General features: G+C 40.0%; 1 protein-coding gene across 1 annotated transcript in view; it reads right to left on the bottom strand.

Moving 5' to 3' along the window:
• The window catches only part of MYO16 (myosin XVI), a 371,250-nt gene that overhangs the window by 350,910 nt on the left and 592 nt on the right, over positions 1-19,748 (bottom strand). The gene's annotated exons all lie outside the window — the stretch shown is intronic.

Consider the following 19,748-nt stretch of genomic DNA (forward strand, 5'->3'; position numbering starts at 1 on the left):
GGAAAGAGCCCTTTATTATGGAAAACCCTTTTAAATAATTTGTCCTTATATACCATCACAAATTAACAAGTGGAGTGAAGTAAGATATGTAACTTCAGGACATACCTCATTTCTTCTGCACCATCGTGCATTTGCTCTTGCATATACGGCCAAGCAAAGTGAGAGAACAATGCTGTCTATAAGTTTAGTTCTGCAGGGTTAGACAGTGCAGACTGGCTCAGAAAAAGAAAGTGTCAGCTAACTGAATGGGTTTAATATCTCTCTCTTACCTCCCTTGCAAATGAAACTTCTGCCATATTAAGCTATGAGTAACCAGTCTAGAGGAAAGGATGACCTTTTAGAGGCTACTACAATATTTAGGACCCTAAAGCAGCTCATTGGATCAGCAGCCTAGTGATAAAGTAGTTCAGATAATCTCAGCTACATCCAGCAATGAGCTCTGGCCAAATGTCAGAGCTTTTAGTCTGCTCTGACTAAAACTGGCCAGGCACCAGCCTTGAACAACAGCTCCAGCACAAACAGAGCTTCACACTGTACTCCAAACGTTTCTCCCTGCTTTTCCTTTGTGTCACTTGACTGGAAAATTTGCAATCTATGCAATTTTAAAGAGTTTGAGGGGTTTTTGCCTAGAACTTACACATTAAATTGTCCTCTTGAGATCTATTTTATATCACTTCATACATCCTTCTTTTGTTCGCTATTCACAGCTCATAAAGTCTACTAATGTGTACTTTAAATACAGAAGAATCACATGTTTTTCTTCTCATTTCCCTTCCCACTTTCTGCTTGTTTTAGAGCCGAAAGACAGCACCTTTTGCATTAAATCATGACCAGGCCATTAACATTAGGGAACCTTTCCCATTAAAAAGGCAATATATATTGACATGCGAACACTACACTCCCAAAAGCTTTTTTTCCAACACTTCATTAACATTTTTCACTACTGAACCATTATACCCTCTCGGAGTATGTCTTTATTGTCCCATTTCCTCAGCATACCACTAATGACACAACAAAAGGAGAGGAGGCAATGGCAGATAAATCAGCCCAACTTCCCATCAGGTTTCCTTTCCACACTCCTGCCATCTGTGCTGGCTGCCACAGCACTACATATGCTCGAAGACAATAGTGTGGGGGTCACACTCCACACTCCAGCTACTTGCGTCTGCTGCTGTCATTGTCACAGTCCAGTACTTCTGCTGTTTGCCTTCACATGCGCATCTGCAGGTACAGCTTCCAGTCACCCAAACTGGGGGCACACAGCTGAGCTCCCAGCACTACACAAGCCCTTCTCCTCAAGAAAGCTGGAGACTCATCCCCTGGTTTGTATCAAGTAATTTACAAAACACAGATTTCAAGACTTGAGAAGCAACATGCTGTATTTTGAATGGCCTGTTTACTCCCAAGAAATTCGCCTGATACAAGATTATCATATAAATAAACTTTTTTACAAAAAAAATAGTATTTTTAAAGAAATAAATAAGCAGGAAGCTTAAATCATAAAAAGGGTTAAGAATATGTGAACACTTCTTTCTACTAGATTAACATCAGCAAAAGGCAGAATCAAATATTGATCTATATTTCTAGATTAGCTTTCCAAGGTGTGCAACCACCTTTTCACAGCTGTGAACACAGCACTGCAAAAAATTGATCATCACTCACTTTGCAATCCGAACTGCATGAATCATTAATAGCTGACTTGTTAATTAAATACGGTAGCAGAATTCTAGATTAGCCCTGCCTTTATAAGAACACCATTAATAAACCTGTTTTTCAATTTAGGAAACATCATCTAGGCATAGAGTGGCCATTGTAATATTCCTGCCTAAGTACAATATTTCATTCATTACCTTGACAGGTCACATCACTTAAGCTATCCATGAGAATAAATTTCATCAGCTTGCAAATGCTATCTCTGTGTCCACACAGAAGCCCCACATGCACAATGTCTCCTGTAAATCTCACATCAGCATTTTCACAAACCAGCAGGCACACAGAGAAACCCTGCAAACAGGGGAACTGCAATAGGTTTTCTCATTTATTACTGGGCACCATGCAAAACAACTGTTTAGTTGAAGAATCCTCTTCTTCCCATTTTCCATTCTTCAGTCACTTGCAGCGTATGCAGAATGGAAAAATCACTTTTCTCCACATATTCAATAAGGAACCCAAGCAAGTTAAGTACACCTCTGTCCTTACTCCTTTTATACTGCATATTACAACATAAATATGTGCATTATAGTGCAACATCTGTGAGTGTCTCATTTTTGATTTATCAGTAACATTGATGTAATCTATCCCCTGTCTTCCCTCAAGCATGGCATCCATGGCCAACACTTGTTCTTTCAAAAGACAGCCAGCAAATGCTCCTGGTAAAACTACTTGAGAAGCCCTCAGAAAACTGACAGCTAAAAAGGGGTTCTTTTTTGAGCATTTCTGCAAAACATCTATCTCATGCAATCAAATTCACTAACACTTATTGCTAGATATACAATTACGTCTTTTATATATACATATATACATGAACAAATAGAAGCATCCTTCGAAATCTAAAAATATTAATTTAAGGTCTGCCAGACTGAACACATGATGATTAAATGACTAGCACTTTGAAATGCTGAGGTAGCAATACTGCTAAAATACCTGCTGAGATTCAACTCTGGCTTCATTAAGCAGATAAAGTCATCACTGTGGAAGCACAAGATTGTCTTTTTGGCTAACGCTTAATCATACTTAAAGTATGTATTCCTAAAAACTGTGAATAATAAATTAATTCAAAGATTTGTTCTTACATGCATATAGAAGACTGATGAATGGCTGTTAAGAGGTCTGTTTTAGAGAAAGGAAATCTCTTATGCACATTTACTAAGTGCATTTATTCATTCTCACAAATCCTTCACGAGATTTTCACTATTTTCTGTTTTAAGTGTACACAAAAGGAAATTTTAGAAAACTGTGACTTATGAAACAAAGCAGAGACCAAATAAAGAATAGACACAGTTCCTCTTTTGTTCGCACTGTTTCTAAGGAGTGCAACTGATCCACTGTCAGTGGTGCTTTTCTAATGCATGCTCGTACATAAACAAGACAGTTATTTTAGAGCAAACCTGTGGTATTTTAAGGGATTTACTTTGCCTCCTCTTCTGAGGACAAAATTTCTCACCTATAAAATGAGTATGACCAAAACTCTGTCTTTGAGAACCTCTGGTAAGACACCTTTGGTAGCATTATCTTACCTATGAACGCAAATCCTGCTCTTTTTGCCGCCCCTCCCCCAAACATATTTTAGTAAGTTTTCTATTCTCTTTTACCCCCAAAACACATCGTCAAAAAATAAACCACAACACAGATGTCTAACCAGTAATCCATAATGTGCACATTTAGTGCTCTAAATGTGAATTATGTAAAGGTATGGTGAGCAACCTGGAAGGCAGAAGCAAGGAGCCCATCTTAATTCTGCATAAGATACGGGGGTTTTTTTCTTACAAATGGTTCTTTATACTTTTAAACCAAATGGAAAATTTGAGAGTCTCTAACAAAAAATATTTACTCAATTTTAGCGCACTCCTACAAGATTTCTGATCTAAAGTATTATTATATTTATGCTATATTTATTACTAATAAACAGTACCATTTATTACATTAGCATTACTGTAAATGTGTTTTTGAGATCCCGTCTTTGCTTCTGCAAATCGGTATGACAGCACTGACTTACCCTGGAGCTAAACCAAATTACACCAGGAACAGTGCAATTCACTCCAGATTTGCAGAGCTGATACACAGAATCAGACAATCAGTTAGGCTGGAAAACACCTCTGAGATCATCACAGACTCCAGCCTGTGACTGAACATCATCACATCACTTAGACCATGGCAATGAGTGCCCCATCCAGTCTTTCCTTAAACACCTCCAGGGATGGTGACTTCAGCACCTCCCTGGGCAGCCCATTTCAATGGAAGGTGATTACCCTTCCTAAGAAGAAAGTCCTCCTGATGTCCAACCTAAACCTCTCCTGGTGGAGCTTGAGACTGTGTCCTCTTGTCCTGTCACTGGCTGCCTGGGAGAAGAGGCTGACCCCCAGCTGGCTACAGCCTCCTTTCAGGTGGTTGTAGAGAGCAGCAAGCCCAGCCCTGAGCCTCCTTTTGTCCAGGCTGAACACCTCCAGCTCCCTCAGCTGCTCCTCAGAGCATAGGCATCCCAGACCCTTCACAACCTTTGCTGCCCTTCTCTGGGCAGAGATAAATAGTATTTACCTTGCATTCAAACTGAGAATGAAAGGCTTAATCCCATCACTAGAACAAGAAAAAAATCAGGGAAGTAAACCTGTACAGCTCAAAATCTGGTCAAAACAGAGACAGCTGTCATTAGAAGCTATTACAGCTGGTGGTGGGGTCTGAGGCTGTGACCCAGGAAGAGATGACCAGTCCGGGGAGATGGTCCTGAAAGGAATCGCCTTCCCGAGGTCCGGTGTCTTCCTCTCAGCTGCTGGCAGAGGAGCCCTTGCAGAGGCTGTCAGCTCTTCAGTGATATCAGCTCGTGCTCTTTAGTGATATCAGCTCGTGATTCCAGCTCAGCTCTGCAGGGCAGCCTCCAGGCCAAGCCAGACCAGAGAGAGAGACGAGAAGACCCGCGTGGCTGGTTCCGCACGAAGGGAGCTTTATTGTGTGTCCCCTCCGGGGAAGGGAAGAGCCACGGACGACCTCTCCCCCACAGGGGTCAATTGGTCTTCTTTTATAGGTATACAGGGGATCAGCAAGGGGACCAATGGATTACAGAGGGTCTGGGATAGACCAATGGGTTACAGAACGATCTGCATAGTGTCTCCCAAAGGATTGTGGGTCTACCTTTCCTTGCCATGACCCAAAAGTAGTTGACTTTCCAGGGAGTCCTGCTGGGAGAGTACTCAATCTTCTTATCTCAGCAGACATCCCTCCAGGGCAGTGGCTGGGCATATCCCACAAGAAGCCAAGGCCATAAGGCTGTGAAAGCCAGTTCAGTCTGTGGTGTTTGCAATTGTTCACATACATTTTGGTCAACTCCACTGGTTTTAGTGGATGTGATGCAGTACAGGGGAATGTGTGCAAGAAACAAAGACAGGAAAAAGGGGAAATTTGGTGATTAGAATATTAATATGGGCATTATAGAATATTAATACCTACATAAAAAGGGACACTTCCCCTCAAATGAAGAGGTTTTGTCACAGAACTCTGCAGTTCATCTTATTTTAATGGATTTTGCTTGCTACTTTCTATCATATAGTAGTTCATGAAACAGTTCATAAAGTCCTCTGGCAGAAATTAACTGCATTTGTTGTGTTACAGCGGTTGCAATTAAAAAGGCAGTATTTCCACACTGCTACAAAATAAAGTATTAAACGATAAACTGCAGTCTTCTTTGTGCTTAGAGAAGAACCAAGATTTTGCAGATACCTTATTTAATGAGGGAGAAATTTTTGCTTCTTTTGAATTACTTTAAATAAATGCAATTTTCTTGGTTTAAAAGACAGTGAATAAATTATAGTGATGTGCTTTTAAGATTAAATTGAACTAAACTCAATTAATATAATATATTCACAGACAACATAATAGACTAAATCAAGATCAGTGTGATGTCCCTTAAAGGATGAGTTTTTAGCTGCAATATATACAAAAACACAGGCTTAGAGAAAATTTTCTTGACCACATAGCTGGGGTTCCCATATTTTCTGAAACCATTACACATACATAATGCCTTAAATCTCAGACTACAGCAAGAAAAAGTATCCTTTTTTCCAGAACAACCTTTTGGTGCTGCACACCAATTTCTCACACAATTTGTATACGTAGTAACGCATAGCTTCAAGGGAAAAAGACACATTAAACACATGTCCATGAAGATGCAAGAGCATTTCAGCTGCACTACGTTCAGTGCCAGAGATTACAGTTCCTGCTTTGCCTGCAGAGGTTGCAATGTGGAGGATCGTCTCAATTGCAAAACCAGCCCTTAATTAGTTTGTGCTGCCAATTGATAAATTCTTCTCCTTAAGCTATTTTACCTGGTTATTTTTGTCACATGATCATATGCACAATGCATTTAGTTTTGCTATACATTCTTGAAATAATTTTATTCTTTTTTCAAATAAATTTGCCACCCCTCCCACAAACCTATTTTAATAAACTGCCTGGTCTCTTTTAGCACCCAAACACATCACCATAAAAAAAGACAGATGCCCAAGCGTTAATCCATAATTTCCACATTCAATGTTCTTAATGTAAATTATGTAAAAGTATGATGAGTTACCTGGAAGGCAGAAGGAACCTTGTGGTTAAATATGTCACTTACAACCACAATTATTACAATTAATTCTTTAAAAGGTGAGTCCAAGAGTTGCAAGATAGCATAGGTTCAGTACTTAGTCTCCAAAAATGAGAAAAAGAAAAAACCTGCATATACTTCAGTCTATTATTTTCATAAATATTACAGATCACAAACTATGAAATTTATTAGAGATTCATAATCTGACAATTCAGTTGCAGATTACAGGAGTTCGTATTTGTGATTTGGTAGCCCATATGCAAATAATTGTATCGGTTGTTGCTGAAGGTTGATGCTGGCCAGCTTTCAGGCATCCATCCAGCTGCTCTCTCGCCCTTCCTCCTCAAAAGGCAGACAACAAGATGGAAAAGATCATGGATCCTGATAAAGACAGGGAGATCCCTTACCAGTTACCAGTATGGACAAAACAGACTTGATTTGGGGAAAATTAATTTAAATATTTGCAAATTAGAGTAGAACAGTGAGAAACAAAGACATGAATGAACCCAACCCTTCTTCTCAGGCTCCATTTCCCTCCTCCATTATGAGTCTTCTGATTCCTTCTCCCACCCCTGCAGGAAGATGGGGGAATGGGGTTTGGGGTTAGTCTATGGACCACAACCGGTTTCTCTGTGTCACTCCTTCCTTCTGAAACTTTTCCACTGATCCAACATGAGCTCTCCATAAATAGCTCCAACATGGGTCCTTCTCACAATCTGAAGGCCCCTGTGGGCCCTCCACTGGCTGCAGTTCCTTCAGGCCATGTCTGCCCTCTCCAGGGTGGGTTTCTCCATGGCTGCAGTGTGGACACCTAGCTGCTCCAGCATGGTTCTCCATGGGCTGCAGGGAAATAAAAATCACTCCTTCCACAGCACGCAGGGAAATACCTGCTCTATCACTGCGCACTTCCTCTCCTTTTTTCTCTCTAACCAGGGTGCTCGCAAGGTTGTTTCCTCACACCTTTTTTCCTCTCACTGCTGTGTGCTGTATTCCCCTCTCTTAAATAAATATTTTCATAGAGGCCTGACTGAGGGGCTCAGATGTGGGTACAGAGGGTCCGTGGAGTCAGCTGGAACTGTGGTCCTCACAGAGCAGCCCCTCTTCTCTTCTCTTCTCAGACCCAACAACTCTGCAGCCTCACTGCTACCAACACACAGATACCCACACCCAGTGCACTTCTCTACTGGCAAATAGGTTGTTTCCATACATCACATCAGACTACTCAATTCCTCAATCTCCCAAAGCAGGAACTTAATTTACAATAGCTACTATTTAGGAAATGGTAATTTCCTAAAAATGTCCCGATTTTTCCATTAGGAAAAACAATAAACTAAGTTTCCAGTGTAACTTGTGCAACACACTACTGAACACTCCAACCAGGACTAACAGGTTCACAAGCGTTGATGTTGGCAAGGTCCATTCTATGAAAACTCTACACCATGCTTAAACCAGGGGATATTATATAGACAATCTGCAGCCTGGAATAAAGACCATGAAGAAATGTTTTTGTTTGTTTAGAAAACCAAATGTATACAAAATATAAAAATACATTAATGTATTCATTGAGGAACTCTAATACATAAATTCATTAGGGAAGCAATAAACATACTGCATAAATTAATTACTTTGTGCTTATCCTCATTAAATGCTACTTAATGAGTTAATAAGCTTGAAAAGCAATGACAAATTGCCAAAGTGCATGCACGGGGTTTTTATTTTTTTTTAATAAAGCAGCATATCTAACTGAATGCTGAAGCTCTGGATACAGGCTGGTAACATTTATGCAAGGTGGTCACTTTATCTTCTAGCCTTCATGAACAAGCACCTTCTGCCATGAGTGTTGAATTTGTCAGAAAAGCATAAACTTTACAAAGTTCGACTCCTGAAGGTACTTTTACTATGTTTCAGGAATCACCTCCTCAAAATTAATTTTGTACAAATTAATTTGGATTACAGGATAACTTCCAGCTTCTTGGGAAATATTAATCAGAAACTACATATATATATACATATACATATATATGTCCACACACTGATTTATACACACACAATAGGAACATATTGCCACACTGGAGAATTATACTCAGGCTCGGTATTTGAGAATGAAGAACACATAAATATGTTGCCACAGTTACAAACTGGAAAGAGGCTGGGCAGCACTGGAGGAAGCAATATCCAACACCAATGAATACTTTAAATTTTGTGATGGGGTACGAGTCCTCCAGCATTAACTGAGCTGTGTTATTGGCATGCCATGGAAGACTGAAATGGTGGCCCCATTTGTCATGTCACAGATATAGACTGCTTATGCTCTCATTTCCTGCAGCACAAAGGCTCAAAGTCCTGTGTTCTGTCTTGTGATTCAAACAAAACAAAAAAAGCCCCACACATACACATTTTTCGCTTGCTCTCTTCCCATGCCAAAATTAAGAGAATATGGCAAACTGCATCCCAGAATACATTAGTCATATTGATATTATAAATGGCTTTTTTTTTTAAAGTAAAATATAACATCTTCAAATCTTATGCAGCATCAGTGCATTAACTAAGCATGGTGCAGTGAATGTTTCAAAACACAGCCCTCTCATCTTCCCAGGACACACACAATTCACAGTGAAACTACCAGTGCTACCTTGATAAAATATTTAAAGCAATCTTTGGCCATTACATGAGCAAACATTTCCCAGATAACCTTGGGATATTAATCCAATTTTTCAGCTCTTAAATTGATTTTTTTTTAACTCCTTAGGACTTACTTACAGCAAAGAAATCTAATTCCTCTTTTCAGGGACAACAAACAGATAAAGTACTATTCTGAACAAAGACTGTAAGTCCTTTTCAGGGATTCTCACTCCTTGGATTATGCTCCTTTTTCCAGGATATTAGTGTGCTTAATTACTGATTTGTTGAGAATCATGAGCAATATCTAGCAAATTTCAATGCCTGTGATTATATACATACAAACACCAAAAAAACCCCCCATACATCAAAGCATTTTTCAGTATCCTCCAGCATGACCAATCCACACAAGTAAAATCTCAGTATCAGTTATCAGCATAAGAACACTTTTGAAACAAAATCCAGAGGAAATCAGCAACCGAAGCAGCATCAGAAAAAGCTACAGCATTAATCTTACATCACATAAAATATTTTGCATTGCTATGACAGCATGACATCATATTAACCCCACAAAAAGAAGTACACTTCTCAAGAAGGCATGTGCTGATAGTAGACAGCTACCAGAAGTTCTTCACTTAGAAGTAAATAACTCTGTAGCCTGATGTTTAAGCAAACCTTCAACTATTTTAAAACCTAGTCACTCTGCAAACAAAACCATGTCCATCAATCACACTAAGTCTTTAGACATTTTCAATTGATTTTGGTCACTTAATACTAATTCACAAAGGATTCGGAAGCCAGAGCACAGCTAAATTCCATCTCCATGATTGGATAAAAATGTGTATTAAACAAATCAAGACATACTCATGTTACAAACAGGTCCTCAAGAGTTTTGTGCTGACACTTCGGCAGTAAGAGAGCTAATGAGAACAGCTATATTCTGCTCAGCACTGTTTAGGACACTAACAAATTAACTTTAGATGATTTGTCATCAAGTCCCTGTAAAAAGAAGCCACACTATTTAAGGGGATGGGGGAAGAAGAAAGAGAGCGTACTTATCTATGGAAATCCTCAATCCCAGGCAAACTGCTAGGATAATAGAAAAAATGGTACTAAAAATAACATTTAACAGGGCATAATTTTAACCATTTATCTCAGTAGTAATCATGTATTTTTAGTTTATTGATAGGCACTTTAACCTTCATTCATGTCTTTGTTTTCAGTAGTCATTATAGTACTTTAGAAGAACAGTTTTGGAAAGGAATTTAAATGCCATTTGAAACAGAAGAACAACTGGTGGCTTCCCAAATTTTCACAAAAACGGCCAATGGACCCACAAAATGAAAACTGGGTGGTGAGGGATGAGTGTCTGTTTTTTTCGTTTTTTTCTGCTTTTCTTTAATATATCTTATTATCTCACTTCTGAACCATTATCTATGGAAGAGAAGAGGAAAGGTCATCAGTAGCCAGTGGCAGCACCAGCTGGGAGCTGGAAATGGCGCTTGTCGTTTTCAGCTGTCAAATGTTGGCTGAAATTTAGTAAGTGCCAATATGAAATGATCTGTAAATCTGTAGCTTTTTTAAAATTAGCAAGAAAAAAACAAAGGATTTTGAGAAAGCAATTTGAAGTCTGTTGTAATATTATAGTTATACATAAAGTAGTGTAAGTTGTTGAGTCTCACTGGTTCCCAGGTTAGCAGAACTCCCACCCATGTTCTGTGCTTAAACACCAAAGCAAAACAGCATTCTGTATCACACTTGATCCACTCCCTCTTAAAATGCCCTGATGTCTTTTCTCTATGGCTGCAAAGTTTTTGTGAAAGTACACATCATCAATAAAAGGAGACTAAATAACGTATTTACTCTTTCAGTGGTATCCATGACCTGTCGATGTCTTACCAACAATGAATGAAGACAAAAATGTAGAAACAATACAGGAAAGATGCAGGAATCAGCAAATAGCTCATTGTGTAGCAAAACTACACAAATATTTTCTGGCTTTGGGTTCAATCTCATGTTTTATATACCAAACTGTAACTTTTACGAAGGAGATGTGCCTTTCCCAAGCAGCAGGCTCTGTGTGAGAAGTGTGCGTGTTTGAAAGGAGAAAGAATTCACATATGTGCACCCAGCCCACTAGTAGGACAAAAAAAAAAAAAGAGGGTATGTTTCCTCCACAACTGTGAGTTCAGCAAATATGCTGCCATAGCAGCCAAAACATTGCTGTCCTTTCTGAGAAGATGAGCTAACATTTAAGCATGGAAGACACCTGGGCCCACACTTAGGCATTCCCAAGTGCCAACCTATTTAATCAGCACTGATTAAAACCTTTTGGAATGCACATAGCCAGCCTACAAGCGCCACCACACTCCACCACCTCACAATGGCCTCTCAAACATTCTCATCCCCAGTGTGGAAGAGGACGCTTGCATTGAGTCAAGAGCGAAGGGTAGATGACATAAGTGCCTATGCTTGTCTTTGTGTGTACATTTTTTGGATTTCTAGACCAGACAACTGGTGCAAACAGCTACAGCACACTGCTGTGGTCCATCACCCTCATCGTGCATCACAAACCAGACCAGACAAATTTACCTGCCGTGCAGTCACTATGTTACATGAATGGGTATGGCCATGCATGACTTGACACACCTGCAGACAATCCAAAGTACTGAATAACTGGCTTTGTCCCTTAAAAATAGACCAACATTCTCCTTTCATCCTGTTTCCAGGGCATACTATGTTCTGTGGTACTTGCTCTTGAATTGCTGACAAATTCAGTCCTACTCACTGGAACTGAACTGACTTTTTTAAATCTTATGGATTTTACTTAAATTACAGTATTAAAAATATTCAGACCTAGCTAGTATAACGATGGCTTACTATATAAAACAGAAAACCAGAAATGGAATGAGTTCTTAGCTAATGAAACTCCTCTGACTTAAATTTTTTTTCTATCTTATTTGTCCCTGTGGACACTACCTAATTTCCCCTCACTCTTCTCTCGTCTGATAGACTGAAAGTTTTGGGGAGCAGGGACTGCCCTTTGTTGTATGTCTGTAAAGGACCTAGGCCGCTAAAGCCCAAAGGTGTTGAAATGCTATTGCATTTCAATGTCCACATCAAATAATGAGGACCTTTGATTGCATTTTCTAGCAGACGCAATTTGCAGTAACTGTATTTAAAACTAATAATGAGAAAACATTTTGAAAGTAGTGTTTTTCATTTTTGAAAAGTATATAAAGAACATACTAAAGCCACCTCACTTCTGCCCACTTGCAGTGCTGGCAACCAGATGAATAACTGATCAGGTATTCAGGTCCACTGGAACATGACTTCCCCTGGCCCATGGAGTGCTTCAGCAGCAGCAGCAGATACCGCAGCCAGCAGGACGCTGCCCAGCTGCTGTGGGCTCTCCCTTTGCGTGCCCAGGATTCCTCCTCCTGCAACACCTGCACAGTTCCCCTAATCCAGTGCCTTTAACTAAAGCTTTGTAAGGGAAATGTAACATCAACCTCAGACATCCTCTGTTTGACTAAAAGTTGAGGGAATATGATGGGGGGACAGGGAGAACATCACCAATGCAAAACCTCCCAGTCCTGTACCAAGGAATAAAATTCCACGTTTTCTGAGGAAACAAACAAACAAAAAAAAATCCCTCAGGATTCTGGAAGGAAATAGCTGCAGCAAGTATTAATGCACACATAAATACAGAAAGCCTGATCAGTAGTTACACCAGTAGATGAAACACACAAAAATTTCACCCTGTGGATGAAAGTTCCATGAGCCAGCCTTAACTCACTGAGATAGGGTTCCCCACCCTGAGGAACAATTCTGTTCTCAAGGCACTGGCTGTCTGTTCAAGGCACTGGCTGTCTATTACACTGTCCTGCAGGTCCTGGGTGCTGTTTGTACACACATTTCCTTTCAAAAGAAGAAAGAATATGTCTGGAAGCATAGAAAAGATGATTAGATACCAAAATTTCGGTGGATACAGGATTGGAGTAAAACTACTGATGGCTGTCACCATCCACTCACCCCTCTGTACATTAAGGTATGGTCACCATCAGGGCTAGGGTCTCTTTACTGGTAGTGTTCATATTAAAGCCCAGCTAGATCTGACACACAGGAGTGCTTCCAAGCCCTTTTTATTGCAGGCATGAGGGGTTAGTTAAAGGCAGAAGACCTCCTGTGAGAGTGCTAGAGAAATGTCCCAGAGGAAGCCAAACTTGGCAGGATCTATGCCCATACTGTTGGTCCAGAGCAGACCCTGAAGGAAATTAGCCAGCCAACAATGCCTTATTTGCGCCCCTGCCCCTCTTCACAAGGAACAACTACTCCAATGCTGGTAGGGATACTGAATTCATTAGCATATATGAGGTGTGAACAATGAGAAAATTGAACCTGGGGCTAAAGTAAGAGCCAAATTATTTGACGCTAAAACACATTCAGTGAGGTTAGTGAAAGGGGTCAAGGAAGTACCGGGCCACTTGACATCAAAAACAGCATCTGTGGTAGGAAGTAGAAGCAGAGCAGAGTGGCTTGCAGTGTTTTTATATCCTTTCCTTTATATGGCTGTGTTGGCACACTGGGATGTAGACGAGCATGTCCTGCTGGGAAAGGAAGAGATGTGACAGGACTGAGGAATCGTGAGCCCAGGGCACGATCTTGCATGCTGAAGCAGCTCTGACTGTTTTGCATTAAATGCACATGTCCACACTCCCAAGCACACAGCAGCTCTGCCTATGGATGAACCATTTTCTTTTACAAAGACAAATAAGCAAAAGATTAGTTTAAAAGCCTGCTACAACTGTTGCACAATAAAAACAAGTGACAAGCTTTTAGGCTTAATTGCTTCATCAGTGCAATCGGGAATAAGGTATTCTGAGCCTGAGAGCTTGTTTGTTTCTTTTCCAGCTACATCCATTTAATGAATAAACAGCTCTCTCTCTCCAGACCTTATTTATATTATATTACTCCAGAGTGGATACAAAGCTCCCCATCTTCCAAAACATTAAAAAACTAGCATTTTAAAGAGATAAAATTATTACGTTTTAGTTCTGCAAAACACGAACTGCCTTCCAGTACTAAGTATTAGTCAAATTTATCAATCCCTAGAAAGAGCAAGTCTGCTCACCAAAACTGAGACAACACTGGAGAGTCTTTCTCTAAGGAGAAAACTGTTATGACCACCTGGTTGATGGGCCAGGATATTCTCCACCATGTTCTCTGTCCAACTGAAATGCACAGCATCAATTACCTGGAAACAAGCTACAAGAACACCTTTATCCTTCTAAGGCCATGCTACATTTTAGAGTGGCCTTACGGCTGCTCCAAGTTACACTGTATCATCTATGTTTATAAAAAGCTGCCTTGGCTATAAACTGCAAGAGCATACAGCCAGTAAACCCTGGCTACACCCTGAGTCCTCCTCCTCATCCTCTGAAGGCCAAAGATGACTGTGGTATATAAAGTGATTCAAGCATGCCTTCTCCACTAGGTAATATCTGAGCAGAATTTGATCCTACAGATGCACATTCTAAAGCCAGAGTCATTTGGGTTTCAAAAACGGACTGTAACTTTTTTTGGAAAGCACTTGATACGTTTTATGTATTTGCCATCATGTACAAGTACTACTATTTCCTTATAGGCATTGTCTACACAACTTTGTTACAGAAATAAAGCTTTCTACAAACACTAAAAGTTAGTGGTTCTGATTTCCTTAAGGGTGAATTTTCCATAAAAAGTCTTGCTCTAGCACTAATTGCAAAATTAGCAAGAAGCTTACGAGTAATTAGATTGGGGTGTTAAATCACTAATGTTCCTTAAATAAAACTCCTAATTAGGACACACCGCATATTTATCTACAATCTAGATCAGACAAACAGCACAAACTTTCCTTTTCTAGCTGACATCCAGGGCACTGCCTGGGAAATACTAGGCACTCACAGTACTCCCTTCAGGAAGGCTGCAGCCCTCATTTCACTTGCACTATTACAGGCAAGGATGCCTATGCACTTTGATACCAAAGCAGACTGGCATAGTAGAGAGAGTCATAGCTGCAAATTCAGATACCTACCACCAGAAGGTTATTTATCTCTCTTTTGATTACACAGGAAGCCTGGGTACTTGCTCAGATTAAGCTTCTGTGATAGAATTTAGCTGCTGATACCATAAAAATGTAAAACGATCAACACAAAATATAAAACTATCAACACAATCCCTCCTTCTACATGGTATTTCTCAGACTCTGAGATAAATGCAGTTGGATAAATGCTTTTGTTTTATTACACCTAATAAAACACCACCTGACACAAAGGCATCTCAACTGAGAATTGATCCACAATAAACTACTGCAATACAAACAGCAATAGTTACAATTTCTTTACAGCCCCTTTACCCAAAAGGTACTTAACTGCTTCAAAACAAACCCACAATTATACTGACATTCCACATATCCTGCAGACAGTCTTTCCAAACATTTTGTACCTTATTCTAATTTCAAAACAAAATAATCCATTTTCTCAGAGAAGCAGATGCACAGATCTTTAGGTATCAGAACTTTTTTATTTTTTAAAAAAAAAAGGTTTAAAACTGGTGGTTTTAAACTGGTTACACCAGTTTATTTCAAGTCCACTGAATATCATTTCACATGAACACAGAATTTCTATTTGCAAGACACATTTCACTCTCAGTTTGACACTGACCATCATAAAAACCAATATGTCTTCTGAGCCACAAGCAGTACCTTTCAGTTACCTGCATTTTACTGTCTGAAGTGGTTCTGTTCTATGCTTGTGCTGCAGCTGCAGAACTTTTTCTCCCAGCACCAGGTGAGAGGCACTTAAGCCTAGAAGCACCAGAAAAATTAGCTTGGCTACCATAGTGCCTGTATCTTTGAGTCAATACAGCTGTCAGCCTTGCACTGCTGGGGATGCATGTGCTCTTCTATGTTCTCAAGGCCACTGAAGTTTTGATAACTTATCCTAGACATACATTCATTCCAGCAAGGAAAAAGCCATTTTCAGCATGACTGAAATTAACCAGGTACTTCTCTATGTATGATACAAAAGTCACAGTCAAGACAACCTCCCTGAAGCAGTTTACCTGTGAGGCTTCATTGTTGAGACAGTTTAATTAATTTTTAGTCCAGTTTTAAGTGTCACTTTTTATGTAACACCACAGTAACTAACTCATTAAAAAGATACATATTTGCTATATCCATTAGATAAAAACCTCAGTCATCTCTTCCTACAGCACAAGACAGCAAATGATATTTATTATTTTTCTAATGTAAGTTGCTATTGCAACTTACAATAACCTCAATTGTTTTGCAGTGGATACCTCCAATCCTTTGTATTCAAATATTCATTCATACTAAACATAGACAGATGTTCTGACTGAAAGCAGGTTTGGTGTTTTGTCAGAAAGAACAAGTTTTGCTGAAACAAAAGCCTTTCTGCAAATGATATTGCAAATCTAGTATGTAATTTTGGGGCAAAATGTAATGATCACAGATTTCGGCTACATTACTCAGCAGCTGAGACTTCACATTATCGCCATCAAGACCTGAAGCCAGGTCCAACACTTCAAGTTGCACGCCTTGCTTTCATGATCCCAAATATTTTAGAAAAGAGAAAGATCTTTCCCTGACCAAACAGATATAATGTTTGCATTAAAACTTCCAGGAATTAGAAAGAGTGATATTTTAAAACATTTAGAAAAAAGGAACAAGATCTAAAATCCATTATCCAACCCTCCTCTTCTGCATGTGTAATAAGACAGCCAGGAACATACACATTTACAGGCATGAATCAGAACATGATTTGTTAATAATTACTCCACAAAAAGGCTGTGTGAACAGTTCTAGATGTACACACATATTAATGTTTATTTGATGTGAAATGTCTCTAAAAAGCGAAATGAATTAACAGCTGTGCCTGGCACCACATGAAAAACACACCTTAAGGAAAAGCAACAAATTTAAGTGCAAAGGTTAGAGTTAGATGCCTGCCAGGATGGTTTTTTCATCTTATTGAGCCAAAAAATATTTGCTATCTTTTTCAGAAAGATCCAACAAACTGTAATTCACATGAACTTGGCAGAGTCTTAAACCAGCAGGTGTGTCCCACAAAATGGCAAGTGTCTCCAGCAGCTGCTGTTATTGCCAACACGATATTCCAAGGTATCATCAGCTGCATCCCCAACCACTGCTAATTTTGTGCAGGATTATAACATTTTTCTATGTTCATTAGCTACAATTATTTTAATAACAGTTAGAAGCAGAAAGAAGGTGAGGTGGAAAAAAACACAGAGAATTTGCAAGTGAGGTTTGCTAGACTATGATCAGAAACACAGTAACAGGCCAACACAGAGGTTTAACTTGAGATAGTACTGACAGACTGTACAAGGTGGACCATGCTGCCTGTTTGAAGTTGAGTTTTTTTTGTTGTTGTTTAGGTTTTGTCATGTTTTGTTGGGATTAAGTCAGATGAGAAATTCGCTATTTTGTCTTTTTTTTATAGAACTGGACAAAAAAAATCATGGTCATGAAAATCTGAATAAAAGCTTTGGAAGAATATTTTCTGTTGTATCTCACAATTGAACAAAAAAACCTTTTTTGCTTATATTCAAACTGCATATTTAAAGAAATCAGTCTGAAATAACTTGTTGATCAGGACAATCGGGTGAGACAGAAGAGGTTCATGTTCAAATTTGTAATTCATCTCACTGAAGTGTACCATTTATTATGGCCACTTACCTTATGTTCACTTTGTCAGAGCTTCCATGTCTAAGGTAAGAAACCATTCCCTTCCAAAAGAGTAAAAATGTGGTCGAAACTGCTGTTCTGTTATTTCATGACAAAAAAGTTTTAAGACTGCTTTAACCGAGATGTCCATTTTCCTTGATACGACACCCTACATAAGCATGGTATTTTGTAGATACCTTCAAGCAGGGATCTGAATTTGGCACTAAAATCTTGTTTTACAGTGGTGAATGCCAAATGCTTTGCATCTCATTATGCTGGTTTGAAATAATAGTACTACTTAAAAGTAGCATAATGACAACATAAAATGCAAGAGCTCTTTCAAAGCAGTGCAATAAACCACTGTTACCATGATGGTCAGTTGCTCAAACAGCACTACAAATTCCAAGCAGTTCAAGCTCCATTTAATTCCTACTGTACAATTACAGAATATATGATACCCTAGGTAGACATATTCAAACAACTTTGTACACTTCCAGTTGGAATTATTCTGATCTCCCAGTTCAAAAATTTTTGATGTTTATTCATTTTACACATTAAATACAGGTTCTGCACACCATACACCAAACATTATTGCTAGTACTTCGAAAATTATTCCATAATCAGGAAAGATTCAATTCATAATGAAAACATATTATAACAGAGACAAAATATATAAGGCCAGTTGTTGTCTGGAAACTTTGAGCTCTGGCTTAACCTATGTAATATTAGACATTTGGCTTCCCCTTTGTTCCTTCCTCTTACAAACTGCTTGCTGTACCTGTATCATCCTTTGAGGCCAAGGACTGGCTTTCTCTTTGTGTAATGTGATTTGCAGCTGGGATTTCTGAATGCTGCTACAACACAAAATTACAGCAACGGTTCAGAGCTCTGCTCTACCAATCACCCTAATCCCAGTCTTTACTGGTACTTTTAATGGCCCCCCTGCTGTTCCAGAACAATAGCCCACTCAAGAGAACTTGTCCCATCACTTTGAATCTACTGTAAACACACACACATATATCCATGTACTATGTACATAACATACCTTTATTCTTTTTTTTCTTATTTTTTTTTTACTCTCAGGCACATCTCAGATGCTGGCAATGGAATCTAGAATGCTTTTACATTCACAAAATCATTCCCAAAGCAAAACACTACCTAAAAGGGCTACTACTTCAGCACTGCCCGCTCATTTTGGATGTAATGTACTGATAAAAGTGGTAACAGGACTGCAAGCAGAATACATGAGAGAATAGCTCAACAAGAGAATAGTCTCTTATAAAGTTGTGGGAACAGGAGTCGAGAGAAAACACGATCTGCCCGAGATTCTGCCCAGAAACAGCCCACAGCAGGGGACAAAAGTTCCTAAACTCACTATGTAAACACCTAAATTGCATCATACCCCTCTTCCTGAAACATACGGGATTATCCTGACACGTTATGCGCTATCTTGCCAGACGGAAGGAAAAGTCATTTTTCTCCAGAGCGATCATCCAGATCAGGCTCCCACTGCCAGCAACCCCAGCCCTCGTACCCGCAAGTTTCCAGCGGCGAAATCCGGGTGCAAGGAGAGATCCAGCCCGGCACGGCGGCGCGGGGAGCAGAGGGTCAGGAGCCACTTGAGGCGAGCTAGTGATGGAAACCAGCCTGGCGCTAACATTGCTCTGAAGTCCTTCTGTCACCCATTCGGGAGGCAGACTCCCAAAAAAGACTGGGATTTAACCGACTGACATTACCAATGAAAGAAAATATTTATCAGAAAATCGCCATCCGTCTGCCTGTCACTGCTGATTTCCACCAGCGGGGTGGCAGGATCGCGACGGCCTCTCCGCCCCAAACGGCGGCTCGGGAAGGGCAGCGGCGTGTCCACAAAGGGTCTGGTTTAAAGAAAAGTGCCCATCTGACAGAGCCTGGGCTGGTTTTCTGCCCCCCTACACAAAGAGCGCGGGCTGAGCCCCGCACCTCACTGATCCCCCGAGCTCCCCCGGCTCGCTCCCCCGGCTGCCCGGGCGGCTCCTGCCGCCCCTGGCAGACCGCACCGGGGCTGGCGCGAGGCTGCGGGGCCGCTGGGCCCGGCAAAGGGACCGG

The sequence above is a fragment of the Corvus brachyrhynchos genome, unplaced genomic scaffold, assembly GCF_000691975.1.
Source record: "Corvus brachyrhynchos isolate BGI_N302 unplaced genomic scaffold, ASM69197v1 scaffold83, whole genome shotgun sequence".
NCBI classification, from domain to species: domain Eukaryota; kingdom Metazoa; phylum Chordata; class Aves; order Passeriformes; family Corvidae; genus Corvus; species Corvus brachyrhynchos.